The sequence below is a fragment of the Monodon monoceros genome, unplaced genomic scaffold (assembly GCF_005190385.1).
Source record: "Monodon monoceros isolate NGI ecotype Baffin Bay Population unplaced genomic scaffold, NGI_Narwhal_1 Super_Scaffold_6, whole genome shotgun sequence".
NCBI classification, from domain to species: Eukaryota; Metazoa; Chordata; class Mammalia; order Artiodactyla; family Monodontidae; genus Monodon; species Monodon monoceros.
The window spans coordinates 7,088,154-7,103,331 of NW_021703783.1; the positions used below are offsets into that span (position 1 = coordinate 7,088,154).

A 15,178-nucleotide genomic window follows, 5' to 3' on the forward strand; every position below is an offset into this window, starting at 1 on the left:
GCAGGAATCCTGCAAATAGGGTAGCAGGCCAGTTTTTCCCAAGGGGCTTTATTGACTCCACAAAGTCAACCTTAGTTTTACTCTGGGCTTTAAATTGCTTCTAGAGCTGCACTTCTGTTCTTGTAAGGACTCAATTTATAAGGCAAGTACAGTTGTTTTTAATTCCACAAAGAATAGTGTTGCAACCTGATCAAGATCAAGAGGCTGACCCACCCACCCAAATACGTTATCTTCAATGAGTTTCTTCATATTAGGGAGATTTCCAACTAAGAGGGAAAGATTCCCATGTTCTAGATTTAGAGCCGTGTGTCTTTGGAATATTTTCGTGAATGCTTCCACAATGACCTCAGAATGTTTTTCTTTCCCTCTGGTTACATAGTTTCATTTTAGCTTAGGAGAGAACGCCTAAAAAAAAGTTTTGAAATCAGCTTCCAATGAGGACAACTTCTGACCACAGGCCTATTTTTAAAAATATATATCCTCCCCCCCCCCCCCGCCCCCCAATATCTTGTCAGGTTTCAGCTGGGACAAACAGTAAATGCCTGGTAGTTTTGACCAATCCCATGGATGCAAGAGGTGTCTCCAAAGAGGGTACAAAAGATACTACCTTCCCCAAATCCGGAGCCACTTCCAAAAGTAGCCCAAAGAGAGAGCTAGCAACAATCAGTAGAACCCTAGCCACAAACAGAATACAGCCCACGTTTCTGTCCCGCTGTATTTTTGTGCCCCCAACCTGAGGGCTGAGGTTCCCGCATATGCACATAAGAACCCACAGCCTGAGTGCCCCAGGCAGGCAGAGAGCCAAGCCCTGACCTCAGGACACAAGTTGAGAAAAGGCAATTGCTACCTCTAGGACAGAAGCGAAGGATAACAAGCGGGTCCCCCACAATCAAATTCAAACCCTGAACTTGGTAAGGAAGGGACAACTGAAACTTTACCTTCCTCTCTTGACCAGGCGCCACAGACAGAGATCTGGGAGCGTTGACTTTTTAAGAACTCTTGCCCTTGGCTCACTTCTGCCAGTTTCCCTGAGATCCCGTCTGCAGGAGAGAGCAGGGTGTCCCAGCAGGTCTCTTTTTAAAAAATATATATTTATTTATTTTTGGCTACATTGGGTCTTCGTTGCTGCGTGTGGGCTTTCTCTAGTTGTGGCGAGCGGGGGTTACTCTTCGTTGCGGTGCACAGTATTCTCACTGCGGTGGCTTCTCTTGTTGTGGAGCACAGGCTGTAGGTGCACGGGCTTCAGTAGTTGTGGCACACAGGCTTAGATGTTCCGTGGCATGTGGGATCTTCCCAGACCAGGGCTCGAACCCGTGTCCCCTGCATTGGCAGGCAGATTCTTAACGCTGCGCCACCAGGGGACTCCCCACAGCAGCTCTTATTCTGGTAACTAGAAACCGTAGAGGAGGAAAAATTATTTTCTTTCTACTCTTTATAGTGAGAGAAGTGCCCTTGTTCTCTAGGGCACCTCTTGACTGGATCTAGGTTAAAAGTTCCCCACTGTGTCCACTGTAATTCAAGATTATCTGTGGTGAGATTAATATACTTGTTCAGTCTTAAAATTTTACTCACCTGAAGCCTCACACTGGACCTAGTCCAGTTTAGGTCAGACCCAGTCCAATCCCCGACCCAGTCCGGTTTTTAAGTTGGACTCTGGCTGGTTTCCGGACCCAGTCTGGAAAAACTCAGATAAAGTCTGACAGCTCATAACACGAGGATCCAAGAGGGACTTGGACACAGAGAAGCAGACACAGAGAAGCAGTGAGTTAAAGGGGCTACATGGATATGTCCACCTGGTTCCTCATTTCTCCTGGGAGGGGTCCCTGGGGGGCTCCTTTGGTTCCTTCTTCTGACAACAGAACAGTTGAAAAGAGGCATATTAAAACTTTAAGAGTTTATGTGAACTAAAATCAGTTCTAATTGGGCAGCTTTCCACCGATAGGAGCTGGGGAGAGACTTTCATAGGCAAAGGGGAGAAACAAGGAAATTATTGATGGGATGTAGCTTAAAGCCTATTTAGTGGCCATTCAGTCTAATGGCCCCCTGGTTTAGTTAACCGAACAGCATTTATTAAGATTTAGGGAGGGCTCCATGAAAGAATTGTGAGGAAATCAGTGATTATCAAACTTTAGTGCATCAAAATAAACCAATGTATATCATCACAATGAAGATTCTTCAGCTTCTTCTTAGGGATTTCAGTTTGGTATGATGGTGGGGTGGGGATAAGGATCTGCAAACACCTCCAGGTGTTCTTACTAAAGGTAGGCCTTCTTACTTCTCACCAGTATTTCTCAAACTTGAGCGTGAGTCAGAATCCTCTGAGAATATGATTGCCAGATAAAATGTGGGATGGTCAAATAAATTTGAATTTCACATTTTTAATATATCTCAAAAATTGGGACATCATCTGTTGTTTTAACTAAAATTCAAATGTGCTTTCTTTCCAAGTGTCACTAAATCCTTCAAAATAGCAACTTAAATTTTCCTTGTGGCAGATATTTCTGATCTCTGTTTTGCCTTTTTCAGAAATTTCAAATGATGCGATCTTATCAGGAGATTATTCTCTTTATCTCTGATTCACCTATTGACCTCTTTATAAGAATCTTCTGTCCTACTTCTGCGGTCACCTTGGTAATGTAGTGGGTAACAAAAAGCTCAATAAACTGCTATACCAAATCTTTCATACTTTTATCTTTTTTCTTAGTTTCTCCCTTTACTTTAACACCTCTGTTTTGTCTCTCCACTGCTTTCCCCTCCTAAATCTGTTTCTCTGCTTTTGTTCAAGTTGTCTTCGTTGACATGTCTCCCGGGGCTTTCTCTTTCCTTTCCTTTTCTTTCTTTCTGTTTTCTTTCTCCTCTTTTTCCTTCTCCTGAAGCCTTCCATGGCAAAATTAAAATCTGTAGAAACAAATTAGCACACTAGGGACCAGGCCACGGTATCGTGTTCCAGAAGGAGATTCTGTTCTGACAGTCCTTTTGCAAGAGCAAATTCCCAGTCAGGGGAAAAGAGAGCTTCAAGAAACAATTGCTTTGCCCGAGGATCTGTTGGGAGAGTGATGGATGGCACTGCACTGAGAACTGCCGGAAAAGGAGGGGAGACATTGCCAGGCAGCGTGAGGGGAGGAGGCGGCTGGGAGAAAGAGCCAGTCAGGAAGAGCTAGGAAAGGGGCGGAGAATGTGCTGCCTGTGTATGCTGCCTGCAAGACCTTTCTGCAGATGTTGGGTCTTTGTGAGCTGACTGCAGAGGCCATGTGCGTGCAGACTGTATGTGAATGTATGCGTTGCTTATTTCAGATCGTGGGTCTATGGGAACCGCTGACTGCAAGAAACAGGAATGTATTGTTGAAAGGATTTTGCAGTCAGAGTGCTTGTTTGTGGTTGTGTGGTATGTGTGACTGACTTTTTGCCAAATGCGCTGTTCTGATGCCAGCTCTGAGAGTTTAGTGGAAGTCTGGCCGACTAAGCTAAGACACAACAAAGTCAGAAGGAAATATGGGGGCAACCTGAGATGGAAATAGAGAAGCTGTTGCAACAAGAGAAAAAAAAAAAGACTTGGGAGAAAGGGGAAATGAATGAGAAAACAGAAAATGAGCAATAAAAATTCCTTCCTTAGAAAAGGAAGAAATTTGAAAGGAAGAGAAAGAAAAGCAACATTCTTCCAGATGTAGGCACTATATATATATATATATATATATATATATATATATATATATATTTCCCTACTTCTGGTGCCTTGGTGAGATATTTCCTAGCTTTTCTCCCTTATTTCTTTCTAGACACAGTTCATCGTGGCATATTTATTACATGTATATTTTGCTTACACCAGGGGATATTTTAAAACTTAACAGTTATCCGGAAAGGAACATTAGTAGCTCTTAAATGAGAAAGGATTTTTAGGTGCTGTTGTTAGACAGGAGCGCTATTGGACATAATGGAAAGACATTCAGTTTTGATCGGAGATTAATTGAATTTTAATTCTTTAAAATGTTTAAGTGATTAAAACAGTACGTGAAATGCATGACATTTCAAAAGCAGGGGTGTTGAAATACAGTTTCCACATTCCAAAGGTGGTTATTGTTACTACTATGATTATTAACAATTTAACAGGCACTACCTACACCTGCAATGAGATATTTAAATTAGTCACGAGAACTTCTAGATCTCGACTGACCGATAAACACAGAGGCAGCATAACTTTGAACTTGGATGTGGACTGTGGAGGGAAGTCCTAGTTGGGACCATCCCAGTTTCGCTTTGTTGCAAACACACTACATATTTTGGATGGTTTCAAATTGCAACCATTATGGTGTCTTCCTCAGCTCTTTGCTTGCTTCATTTTTAGAACCTTAGAAGTTATTATAATTGTATTTCCAGTATACTAATTTTGCTCCATGCACTAATATGTTTTTTGGTTCATTCAGCCATCTTTTCCTCCCTTTCCACTATTTTTTTCATCTGCCTCTCTCCTTTTTTTTTCTTCTTTCCCATCATGTTTCCCTGGTTTTGATTAAAATTCACTTCACTTCTCTCCTCACCACTCTCTCCTTTATGGAAATTATTCCTTTTCAGGCTTGTCTTTTTCCTCATTCCCTTCTCTGGTGTCTTTGTCTCCAGCAGAGGGGTCTGATGTTGATAGGAGGTAGGGAATGAGGCCTGGGAGAAAGCAGCCTGGGAAGAGGGAAGAGGGCGGAGGAAGCGGTGCTTCAGCTGTTTCTGCCATTACCCTATAAAAGGCTGCCTTAAGTACGCCTCTGTAAATTCCTCCCCTCCCATCCCCACAGTCCCCCCTGCAAAGGGTCTCTCCACTTCCCCACCTTAAATCCCACCTCCCCTACCCCCCACCCCACTACTTGGGTGACATCACTCTCTACCAGCTGTGACTGCCAGGGACACTGACCTACTTTTGCCCTCTCCGTCAGGCACTAAACCCTGGTTTGTCTTTTAAACCCTGACTTTCTGCTAAATCCTTTTTGCCCCAACATATCAGTGGGTCCCTTTTTGAAGCGCCAAACATTTCAGTTCCCCACAAAAATAGCAGTTTTTATTTTTAGTAACGGAAGTTGGAGAAAAAGCTTAATGATAAAAAGCTTCTACGACTTTAACAAATCCATCTATGACTTAAGTGGATTTGTTCTTTGTTGATTACGATGGAATCTATATGTATTTGGAGAATAACATTAGTAATAATTTTTTGGTTGACTCTTTATATGTATGGTTGAGGAATGGACTACGAGATCCTTTGTGACAAATTCCAAATATATATATATTCCATATATATATATACATATATAACCATTATTTATCAAATGTTTGTATATGATGTTAGAGACATAAGTCAAAATAGCAGGCATCAATATCCAAATAAAACTTTACTAAGTAGTGGGAAGAAATGGCCGACAAAATCAATTGTGTAGCCTTTGAGGGATTATAAAGAGTTGGTTAAGAGTATGTACTTTGATGCTTGGATTCAAATCACAGTTTTGGCACTTGCTAGCTGTGTGAGTTTGCAAAAGTTACTCAACATCTCTGTTCCTCAGTTTGCTCATTTGTAAAAAGGAGATAAGTCAAGCGCAGTAGGGTTATTAGGAGGATTAAACATGTTCTAAGACATATTAGGTTTATTATGAGACTGGGGACAGATATAGAACTATATGCGTTTCAAATATTTCTGTGGCAATTTCCTCATTCACCATTTATTTACTAAGCAAGCCAGTGTTATAGATCCTCTATCTTGGTTTCCGTTGTCTGCCCTAGTTGTCCAGAAAAGTTTTGGGAAAGTAGCCAGAAGGCTTGGAACTTGTATGTTTCGAGAGATTTGCCTAGTAATTCCACCGTGTCGCTCGTTTTTTTCTTTCTCTTCACTGTCTCCTCATGCTGCTAGGATGAATCCCAAACTGAAAGGCACTGAGAGAGAGAGACCAAAAAATCAAGGAAACAGTTAGTTTGGGGGAGTCAGGTAGAGTCGATGGAAGAAGGGTTAAATAGAAGAGCAAGGAAGATTAAACAAATCTAGCTCGATGATCAAAATGGGTTTGTAACCCAAGAGAGCAAAAATGATTTAAAAACAAAATGTAGAAATAGCGTAGATAAGGATTTGGACACAACAGATATAAATTGTTCTGTTTCTTTGCATCAAGGGTAAATACATGAACTTAGATTAATGAACAGAACTCCCTAGTCTAACTTTTTCGATGTGCAAAAGATAGCAAACTGGACCAGGACAGTCACGGTGGTGGCAGATCAGTAGGAGCATCCCAGAACGCATTCATTCATTCATCCATTCAATCTGTAAATGTTCGTTAATCATTCAAGGTGCTGCTGGTGACATAGGTGTGTGGCGGATCCTACAGCCCATGCGTGGTTTGATACCATCATTTCTATGGTTGAAATGTCAACAAATTCAATCCGGTGTCTCCCTGCACCTAGTGGAGGGTTCTTGTTTTCTTTTTTCCCCTATTATTTGAGGCTTCCTCTATTCTTTAAAAGAGAACATGCTGCTTACCTTTCCACCTTTGCTTAGTCCATTCTCTCTTCTTCTGTTCTTCCCAGACTGAGATACTTTTATGATACTCCAGTGGATAGGGAATCAGGAGACTCGGAATTGCCACCAATGATTTTATCTCATTGCCTTGATTTTCCCTTCTGTCAGAAGAGACTAACAATATTTACTCAACATTTCGAGGTTGCTTGAGGCTTACATCGAGTTTATAAATGCTGAGTGCTTTAAATTAAGAACATTTTACAAATGGTTATCTCTTTAAGACACTATTCTCAAGCTGTCATGTATCTAAGATTCAACTTGGTAAGCTTGTTAAATTTGCAGACTATTGGCTGATTCCATAAGTTTTTTGTTTGGCTCAAAAAATGCAGATACCCGGGCTCATTCAGAAGGTCGGGGTGAAGGCCAAGGAATCTGCATTTTAAACATCCTGGTTTATTCCTGTGTAATAGAGAAAAAGAAATAGTAGCCAGATACCATTAAAGGAAGGGGAAAAACCTACATCACCTCTCTTTTTAAGGGGAAAAACCTACATCACCTCTCTAAGTCATTTTTTTCCTTTACACTTTTTCTTTCTCTGATGCAGCCAATCTGTACCGTCTTTCCTCCCTTTCCCCACCCCATCCTCCTTTGTGTCTGGCATCTGTATTTTCTTAGCATAGTTAGAGAGGCGCTCAGCTTACTGTGCACAAATGGAGTGGAGGGAAAGGAGGAGGGATGTGGGTGGAGAAAGGCTAGATCAGGGTTTAGCTATTCTAACTGAAGACTGTTGCCGCCAGGCTGGTTCTAGCCGGCTGGTTCTGGGAGAGGAAGCACAGGGAGAGCTACATCTCCTGCAGCTGCTTCTACTGTTCCTTATTTGCTAGTGTACGTTCTGATATAGGACACCCACTACCTTTTCTCCACCCACACGAATCACGTTAGATACCCAGTGATGTACAGTATTTTAGGTACTGAGAATAATTCTGGATTCATTCCTGTTTACAGTTTTTCTCTTCACTACTTTAGGCCTTAGTTTTGATCAAACCCCAGCTTGTTTGTTTGTCTTTAACCCCAGGAGAGAAAGATTTGCCCCAGATGGTGTCTATGGGGTACTTAAAGTTTTTGCTTGACCCGAAGTCTAGATAATAGGTGAGTTATGCTTTCTGGCTGATATAGATAAACATGGATAATTCCAGCACCTCTTGTCTAATCCTCGGTCCCTTCAGCTTGGGTGAACATCAGTCTTGTGTAATAATAGCTAATATTTATTGCACGCTTCATATGTAGTGCCTCATATTTAAGTTACCTCATTAATCCTTATAGTTCAGTGAAATAGTTAATCTTCATTTTGTTGATGAGAAAACTGAGGCTGATAGAGGCAACAATCCCATGACACCAGCAAATAAAGCTGGGATTTCAAATCAGATAAATCAGATTTATCTGACTCCAGAGATGTGAGGTTACTTATAATATGTCTTCTCAAGGGATTCAACCACCCCGTCCTGAAGAGTATCAGTTTATGGGTTAAAAATGAGTGGTGCATGATTAAACCAAGATGAGTTACCTTGCCACCAAAGGGAGATGTGAGTCCATACCTGACCAGACATGACTACCGTGAAAACACAAAGATTATGGTTGAATCTAAGAAACTGAGCCTTTCCGGAAATGCTGAAAACAATTTCTGCTCCCTCATTACTTCATACAAAAATAGGAAGTATGAATTTGATCATTATTCATGTAAAGATTATCTTATAGAGTGACATATCATTGGCTTTGGTTTTAAAAATATACTTCTGGGTTTGTTTTTAAAAATATACTTCTGGGTTTATTTCCCCGACTAGATTAAGTGAAAAGCAAAGTTGTTGTGTGTGTTATGAATTTCTTAGGATGTGTCTGGCACATAGTGACAGTATATTGAATGACAGAATTTTTTTTTTTTTTTTTTGCCTCTCACTGTCGTGGCCTCTCCCGTTGCGGAGCACAGGCTCCGGACGCGCAGGCTCAGCGGCCATGGCTCACGGGCCCAGCTGCTCCGCGGCCTGTGAGATCTTCCCGGACCAGGGCATGAACCCATGTACCCTCCATCGGCAGGCAAACTCTCAACCACTGCGCCCCCAGGGAAGCCCTGAACGACAGCATTTTTCTTAACAGACAAGTGGCCTGTTAGTTAATAGTCTCATACTCCCTATCCACAGTTTCACCTATGCAACCTGGTTTTCTTGGGCAGTGTGTGGTTATTGTGAATTGGGATCCTCTGCTGGGCATGCCCGCGACCTTTTCTCTGTGCTCATTTCCCTATGTATTTTGTGTCAGATTCTCATTGTGTTCATATCTCTGTGATCAAGCTTTCTTTGATCACAAAATGATTCTCTTCTTTTCCTCTTTAGATTGAAGGGAAGTACTTCATGTTCCAGGAGATAATGTCAGAGTGGAGTAAATAGCAACGTTTTAGTTCTGTAGACTTTTACCCTCTTTCTTCTGAAGGTAGTATATCATATAACACTTTTGTACCTCTAAACGTATCTTTCGTGAAAATAGTTCACCATCCTAGGTTACTCTGTGTCAAAACATGCAGTAAACACTTAGTTAACACCCTAACTACATTTCTCAGTTATGGTACTCTCAAGTCCCCCTGAGGTAAATCAGCAAAAAAAAAAAAGCAGACCCTAAAGATTGGGAAAGGAATGCTGAAAAGAATTTGTTGGCTGAGGGGACTGAGAAGGGGTTGTGATCTACAAGAAGGCAAACGTGTTAGGACATACTCTCTAACATCTGGGATATCTGGTGTAATAAATGACTAAGGTTATTTGGAAATGAATCTTCCATATAAAGTATGGTGTATCACAGGATATTGAATACAGTTCATTGTGCAATACAGTAGGACCTTGTTGTTTGGCTATTCTATTATATAGAATGCACCTGCTAATCCCAAACTCCCACTCCATCCCTCCCCCAACCCCCCTCCCTGAAGTCTGTTCTCTGTCTGTGAGTCTGTTTCTGTTCTGTAGATAAGTTAGTTCATTTGTGTCGTATTTTAGATTCCACATAGGACGTCACTTGGTATTTGTCTTTCTCTGTCTGGCTTTACTTTACTTAGTATGGATAATCTCTAGGGCCATCCATGTTGCTACAAACAGCATCATTTCATTCTTTTTTATGGCTGAGTAATATTCCATTGTATATACATACCACATCTTTACCCATTCATTTGTGGTTGTTTCCGACCTATTCATATTCTTACCCTCCTTTGTGGAGGAGTTTTTCAACCTTCCTCACTAGAGGGAAATTACCAGCAACATCTTAAAAAATCTTCTACCCCTTCTCAGCCATACTGCGAAGAAGCACCCTAAAGTGTAAATGAAAAAAAGTGTAAAACATTCATTTTACACAGTTTGGAAATTTACAAAATGCTTGTAAGTCTATTATCACATTTCATTCACACAGCAACCTTGGGATATACTCTTTTCATAACAAAGGATCAGAGTTAGTTAAGTAACTAGGTTAATTAACAAGTGACAAGGTTTACACTGGTTTCTAAGCGGCAGAGCTGGCTGTACCACGGTGCCCCGCCTGTATCTTAAAATCTGCCTAAAGCCTGGAGAATACATGATGTTTAAAAATTGGCCTCACTGTATACATAGGCATTGTCCTTACTCTGTACAGGGACAAGGACCTTATGGGTGTTTACGGTCTTTGTCCCCCAAACCTTTGCCTCCGGAGGGAAGACTACGGTTTGAGGGTACTCGAGGGGGAGGCGGTCCTCAGGGCGGCGCGGGAGGTGGGCGGGGACGGGCGGGAGGCGCGGAGGCGCGGACACGCACTCCGCACACTGCGCCTGGGAGACTTGGTGGGCTCGCGTCAGGGTTCAGAGTGTGGGTGAATGGGGCTGGAAGAGGGACGGTGAGGGCGGGGAGGGTGTACAAAGGAAGGGATTCACCACGCGGTTTCGAGTTGGGAACAAACCTCACCCCTCCACCCGTTTCCCTTTCTCAGTGAGGACGGTTTGGGGGCGGGTGGGGAAAGCGCGTCCTCGAAGCGCTCTCGCGCTCCCCTTTTCCTCCGCGCGCGCTCTCGCGCGCCCCCATCGCCTCTCCTCGACCCCCGAGGCCGCGAGGGTTGCGAGTGGAGACGGGACGCCTGCGGGTCGGGTCCCGACGCAGGTGTCAGATCCGCTCGGCCAGGTTTGGCCAGCTGGCTGGCCCGGCCCTTCGCTCGGCCGGCCCTCGCCGCGCCGCCGCGCCTGGAGGGCGGGGCCGGGGCGCGCACGGGTCCTCGGCGCGCACGGGTTCTCGGCGCGCGGGCGGACGGCGCGCTTCGCCTAGGTCTGGGGGAGCGCGGGGCGGCCTCCGCCGGCGTCGCGCGCGCTGTGTGAGAGCGGGGTCGCGCGCGCGCACGCCCGGCGAGTGAGGGAGTGTGAGGGAGTGAGGAGCAGTCGGGTGTGCGTGGGTGTGGGTGTGTGTGGGGTGAGTGTGAGTGTGTGTGTAGGTGTGTGTGTGGGTGTGTGGGGTCAGGGAGAGCCAGACCGACCGCGCGGCTGTGAGAAAGGGGGCGAGTGGGCGAGGGCGCCGGGCCAGGCTGTGGGAGCCGTGGCGGCGGCGGCGGCGGAGAAAGGAGGCGGCTCCCGGCCTCCCGACCCCATCCCCCTCCTCTCCTCGGACTTACTGCCCGCCCGGCAGCCCGCCCGCGCCGCCCTCGGAGGCCCCAGCCGGGCGCCGCCGGCCGAGAGCCAGGGAGGAGTCGCCCCAGCCAGGTGAGCGGGACCCTCGCGTTCCCTCCGCGGGGGTCGTGGCGAGAGGCGGAGGCGCGCCCGACCCCCTCCGCCCGTGGCGGCCGAGTTGGGCCGAACGGGCTCCAGACGAGCGGGGCCGGGCCCGGGAGAGGACGGGGCCGTGCGCGGCTGGGGCCCGGGGCTTGGGGAGGCCGGTGGTCGCCTCAGAGCCGGGGACGGCGGGGCGCTCGGCGGACCCTGGGCTGGGATTCTGTTCCGGGAGGGGCTGAGGATGCCGGTGGGTGCGGGAGGCTGGAGGGAGGCGGCGGCCTCGGGCGGGGTGCAGTGTGGTCTCCCCTCGGCGAGGGGGTGTGGTGACCCTGGGGATGCGCGTCGGAGCCACACACGCGTGGCGCAAACCTGTCCTCGGCAGCGTGGTGATCTCTGCCTCCACTGCTGCTGCCATCAGACAGATTCCTGTGGTGTGTGACCGAGGCGGGAGGGGCTGGTATTGGTCCCGCAGTTATTCTGTTTTAATTCCACGCTTTCCTCCTTACGTGTACATTTTTAGAAGAGTGACAGCCATTCCTCTTTTTCTTTTGAAAGCCCTCTGAATAAGATGGGTGACAGTAATTGCTTGTCTCGTTTGATTTTTTTTAACAGCATTTGACCGTGATGCAGATCTTCCCCCCCCCCCCCGCAATAAATCCAAAGTAGTTAGGGGATAATTACTTCAGATTTGCCTTACTAATTTTTCCTTATCGCTGATAGCAGATTTGTCATCCCCTGTATTTTCTCCCATTTGTGTTTACGGATAGAGATGGGGCGTTAATTCTCTTCTGTGAGTGGGATTATTATAGTAACCGTGTTGAATGTAACCTCGATGTAAATTCTTTGCTTGTGCCGTTTTCTTATTAATTACAGGAATTGTTCCCACATCTTTGTGGAGTTGGGTTAAATTTGAAGTCTGTATTGAAACTGCATGGGCAGCCTAATATGGAAGGTTTTCCTTTTGTGGGCTTGATATTTTGATTATATTTATGGATGATTTAATTTTTAACTGTAACCATTAAAATGTAAATGTTATTTATTTTAGATCTCATTTCATAGCATCGGATAGTTCTAAGGTCTTTTTAAAAAGAAAAAAACGATTTCTTAAACAATTGACTGTCCAAATACTTTAACATATTCACTTGAAATAAAACACTCTGAAATTTTAGTCATGGAGAGTCACCGTAACTTCTGGAATGAAAAGCTCTAATATAGTCGTAATATAGTTAGATTTCTTTTATAATGGTTACTGGATTTAGTTAGTGTGTCAGACGGGAGGAGGCCTATTTTGTTTTGACGTAATCTTTTGTTTATTCCAGTCTATCTTGGTTAGGTATTAGTTTCCTTCCCTCATGTCATAGACTTAGTTGTTAGTTTGGCAACATGGCTGTTGATGTTTTTCTCTTTCTCCGTCTCCCTTGTTTTCTCTCTTGTCTTCTCTTACCCCTGCCAGGTGCTGGAGTCTGCTTGTTAGGCAGGGAGGCAGTCTGTGTGATTCTGAAAACAGAGCCAAGAAGGGGAGCAGCAAATCGAGTCACATTCAGCCCTCTACTCAGTGAAGAGCCACTTTTCTCTTCCTGCCTTTCCCCCGGTAGGGGTAAGGAGCTGTATATCTAACCTTCAGACTTTTGGCTATGAGCTAAAATTCCACTTATCTTAGTTCTAGTTGGATAGCTTTAATTGTTTTTTTCATGTTTCCTATTGAATATGATAGCATCTGGGGGTGCCGGGGAGAGTGACAAGAAGAAATTATCCTTTTTTTCTTTTCCCTTCTCATTCAGTCCCCTCTTCCTCCTCACCTGAGGGAAATACCAGCAATATCTTGTAAATCTTCTACCACTTCTTAGCCGTACTGTGAAGAAAGCTCTAAAATGAACATTCTTTTTTTCTCTAAACACCAACCAAACTTCATGCATTACGTTGTTGGGGCACAGGATGAAACATACCTTTTAAATTAGCTCCCAATCCTTTCTTTCCCCAATTTGTATTCACATGGGGTTTGCTACTGGGGTAATTCACTCGACTGATCGATCTCTCAAATCCTCTCCCCTCCCAATGAGCTAAAAGACCGAGCACCATGAATACTGGAATAGATTAGGGGAATGGACAGAGTAGAGTGAGTTGTTCCACACTTTGGGACATAGCTTTTACCATCTTCTTCTGGGGAGCAGGCATAGAGACCTAAACACAGAAAATGGGTGGAGGAAGAACTTCTGTACCCACAAACAGGCCATGAAGGGTGAGAAAACCAAACATAAAGTAAGGAGGGTGAGTTATTGTATGTTGCTTGCTGACAACTCTTTTTTGGGGGTGGATTTGTAGAGAGATTTTATGGCTGATTAGTTTACAAAGAATATTCTCTGCAAGTGGGATTAAGTCATAAGCATTTGAGAAAAGAGCCTTTAGAATTGTTATAGCTACGCTATTGAGGGGTAGGTAGATAGTGATAAGAACAATGAAGAAAGTATTTTTAGATGTTAGCTGTACTGGCATGTGCAGTTGTTTCAAGAGAGGTTGCATCGGGGAGATTAGGTACAGGTGTTGGGTAAATTGTCCTGCATTACTTGGGAATTTTCCTGCTTGTCGTATTAAGTGTTGTGAAGAAATAATATAGTACCTCCAAAAATATCTGTACATAATATATTTTAGATTTATGTGCCATATGTATCTGTGTAAATGTTTGGTTTGCAGAAAAGGACTGATTTTCTGGCTTCATGGTAACTGATGCCATGGTGTCATTTTCAGTGTTTTCTTTTCCAATGTTTTTTCCCTTTCAAAATTGGCTTGGAGGACAAAAGTCACAGAGCTAGCCAGATCTACTCCCTTAGAGCCTGGTCTGCACGGAACCCATCTGCTTATATATCTTTTTCCCTCTCCTTACTGCCCCAACCCCAGGCCCCACTTTAATTGTTAACAAAGGTTGTATAGTGATGATAGAAAGTAGCAGTAGCTTTGTGTTGGTTGTTTTTTATGCGAAACTGAAAAAATAAAATTTTAAATAGCTACGTTTAGATATTATGTTGTACAATTTGCCTGGTGTTTAATTTTGAAAACAGCTCTGGTTTTTTGATACTCCTTTGTCATTCAGCATAACAAAGTCCTTTAAAGTAACACCTAACCCTTAACCATGTCCTTTTGAGGTTCTGTGCTGCCCATTGGGGATAATAGTATAGAACACAACAGATGGGGATTCTGCCCTCATAGAGTTTACTGTCTAATTTCATTGGTCCTCTTGTTTCAAGAGAGGTTGAATGGAGGGCGGGGGTGGGGGGGCAGATTAGGTACAGATGTTGGGTAAATCGTCTTTCATTACTTGGAAACTTTACTGTTTGGTCCTTTCCCCTGTCAGTCACTTCTCCCAGCAATGTCTGGAGGAGTCTACTGGATTGTGAATTGATGAATTAGCAGAACAAATTTATGTAAATGTTTATATGCCAAGTTTATTATTATTATTTTTTACTACCTTTCTTTCAAAAGTGGCAGCACACCACCAAGTTGTGATCAAAAAAAATAATCCAAACCTACCTCTTAAATGTTTTTACTCTATTCAGTTCCTTAACAGTCCCCTTTTTGTTTCCCTCTCTCCATCTCTCTCTCTTTTAACCACTTCTGATACTAGCTCTTAGCTTCTTGTTCTTAGAAATATAGAAATAAGGTCTCCAAGATAGAGCATGGATTTGCTATAAAAGATCAGACCGGTTACTGCTCTGCTGTCCTGTATTTGGCAGTATTTCAGACTTTGATGCTTTATCAGAAAACTACATCTTGAAAATTCATGCAGGTTTGCCCAAATACAGCAAACTTGGAATTCTTCCCTGATGCTTTGGAGTTCTCAGTTGTTAGCTTATTCCTTTGACATGTGATGTAGTTAGCCATATCTGCAAAGCCTTCTTGAATGTGTTAACAGCTTCCCAGCCCTTTTTACAGCATAGTGTCCA

At 43.9% G+C, this 15,178-nt stretch overlaps 1 protein-coding gene across 3 annotated transcripts in view; it reads left to right on the forward strand.

The window, feature by feature from the left end:
* Positions 1–15,178, forward strand: part of RIMKLB (ribosomal modification protein rimK like family member B) — a 131,424-nt gene that overhangs the window by 75,727 nt on the left and 40,519 nt on the right. Inside the window, exon 1 of one of the 3 annotated variants that reach the window (XM_029204561.1) lies at positions 1,685–1,761. The exons of 1 other annotated variant lie outside the window; for it this stretch is intronic. The gene's annotated coding sequence lies outside the window, so the exon portion shown is untranslated. Of the gene's footprint in view, positions 1–1,684; positions 1,762–10,782; positions 11,232–15,178 lie in introns of those variants that run through there. One more of the 3 variants, XM_029204559.1, reaches the window with a different exon arrangement.